This window comes from Cyprinodon variegatus, unplaced genomic scaffold (genome assembly GCF_000732505.1).
Source record: "Cyprinodon variegatus isolate N-32 unplaced genomic scaffold, C_variegatus-1.0 Scaffold893, whole genome shotgun sequence".
In the NCBI taxonomy this organism is placed as follows: Eukaryota; Metazoa; Chordata; class Actinopteri; order Cyprinodontiformes; family Cyprinodontidae; genus Cyprinodon; species Cyprinodon variegatus.
The window spans coordinates 200,821-203,399 of NW_015151346.1; the positions used below are offsets into that span (position 1 = coordinate 200,821).

General features: G+C 32.6%; 1 protein-coding gene across 1 annotated transcript in view; it reads right to left on the reverse strand.

The window, feature by feature from the left end:
• caskin1 (CASK interacting protein 1) overlaps positions 1 to 2,579 on the reverse strand; it is a 167,543-nt gene that overhangs the window by 55,921 nt on the left and 109,043 nt on the right. The window lies entirely within an intron of this gene.

Here is a 2,579-nt window from a genome sequence, read left to right on the forward strand (position 1 = left end):
ATGTAGTTGCGCTTTGCTTTATGTAGTTGCGATTTCCTTAATGTAGTTGCGCTTTGCTTTATGTAGTTGCGATTTCCTTAATGTAGTTGCGCTTTTAGATTTGTAGTTGCAGTTTGCACTTCAGGGCCACCGTAGGAAGGTGACTAAAACCAGAGAGATAGTTTAGTGTCTAAAACAGCCATGGCTACGGCCTGATGCTAACATGTTTGTTAGATGTCAGAATTCAGAGATTAAATTCAGAATTCTGAGAAAAAATTTAAAATTCTGAGATTAACCTCTTAATATCCCCCTCATTTCTGGGAAATTCGCCTATTTTGCATACCCAAATGGAAAAGCAAATAACTCAGGAACTGTAAAGCCCAAAATTACATGTGATATAGTATTTAAAAGCTAACACTTTCTATTTTCAGAATATATTCATGTAAGTGTGTAGTAAAACACACAAGCTGCATCAGTTCAAACAAGACTCAAAGTAGTTTTTTTATTCTCAAATATAATAGGTCTTTTTTGAACAGCAGTAATAAAGACATGCTTGCTTGTTGTGGCTGCTTTGTCATGCTGCATTTCAACATACTGCTATTATTGTGCTTTATGCTCACTATGTCCATAAAATGACCTAGGTGGTTGAATTGTGGAATATCTAAGCTTTCAATCGATGTCTAACATGTTTATATTGGTAAACATTTTACCAGTGGAATTTTCATGCATTCTGAGTTATTATATGTAAATTCTTTAAAAACGAGAGATTAAAGTCAGAATTCTGAGATTAAAGTCAGAATTCTGACTTTTTTTCTCATGTTTTCAGGGTTTTTACAGGAATAATTAAGTTTAATTTAATTATTTTTAATACTCTTATAATTTAAATAATTTTAATGCCATCAACAAATATCCATGACTCTCATATATACACGGCAAATTCCTTCATCTTTTCCATCGGCAGGCTGCAATTCCTCAATTTCCAGCCACTTTTGTTGAAATTAGCATTTTCCCCATTCTCTAGGCTTTTCTCTGCAGAGAGCTTCTTTTCTGAACATACAGCTTAACAATCGACCGGAAGCAGTTCCGCGCAAATATATTGCGATGTGTTTGCAATATATATATTGTTTAATAAATTGTTTTTATAAACTTTTTTTCTAAATAAAGCATTTTAAATGCCAAAATCATCACATTTAATGAATTTTAATGCCAAATCAGGCCTTAAATTAAAAAATAATTATTCAATGACTTTTAATCATTTTTAATGACCCGCGGAAATCCTTATTATACTGAAATAAAATTTAAAAAGCAGTTTACTTTTTTTTTTTTTCAGCAGCCCTAATCCTCTTCCGTGCCTAATTCACAAAACAATTTTAAACTTTTTTCTTAGTTAAAATATTTTTCTAAACAATATAACCTTTACATTTTCCTTCACAGTAATGCACTATTTTACATAGTAATTATTTAAAAAAAATAATTAAAAGACTGTTTATGATCTACTAGATTCACGGTGCCTTGTTGAATTGTAAAGTGCCTTGAGATGACATGTGTTGTGAATTTGGCGCTATATAAATAAACTGAATTGAATTGAATTGTTAAGTTTTCAGATGACAATATTCATGATAAAGTTGCAATGCCACAGCGAGTGAGCATCATTTATTAGCGTCACTTCTGAAGAGGTAGGATCTGTCAGCCATGACAGGCATTAATCTCCCTTCCTCATCGTCTTTCTCTCTCCTCCTTTGCTCTGCTCTATATCCCAGATCAACTTGCATAGTTTCTGTTATCTTTCACTGCAGCTTATAAGGATTGTGAGGGTTTATGCTGTGACTTTATCTAAAGCTGCATCCCATTCTGCTGATTTTTCAACCTGAGGTTTTGAGTTGAATGTTGACATGACCGACTTTCGCAAAATGAAAGGTGGGGATCTGGAAAGGATCCACTTGTTATAGCAGCTGTTTTCCAAGCGGACACTTGGACAGGTGTGTATGAGTGTGGGGGGAGAGGTGAAAAGCCACAGTTCCTGCATATCTTTCTGTGAACATATCAACCTTTTCACTTTAAAAAAAACATTTCCCATTTCTTCCAATGTGGAGGGATTTTGTTCCTTTATTATTTCAAGCAAAGACCATGTTTTGTAAAAGGAAATGATTTTTAAAAAATCCAGAAAAGAAGCTCTGAAAAATGTCTTAATCAATAAAAGTTTTTAAGAGTAACTTTGCGGTTATCTCAAGTGTTTTTTTTAGCATTTTTTTTTCATATTTGATTCTTTCAGATTTTGTTTTTTACAATTTAATATTTTGAAATTCCATTTTTTTTTCAATTGCTGTTTTTTTTTTTTTTTTTGAGTTTTACGAACTACACTCTTTTAAAAAATGTTTTTTTACTGATCCCTTTCTGGTTTACTTCAAGGCCCATACAAAAGCTCACTCTTGAGCAATAAAAATGTTTTGCTAATAGAAATGACCAATAAAGATGCATTTTCAGTCCCAACTCCAGAGGACATCCCGCCCCCAGAGGTGAAGAGAATGTGATCTGTAAAGTGCAGTTTTACACTATTCCTAAAACTAAATTTGAAAGCATTAATATCTGAAAACATAAAT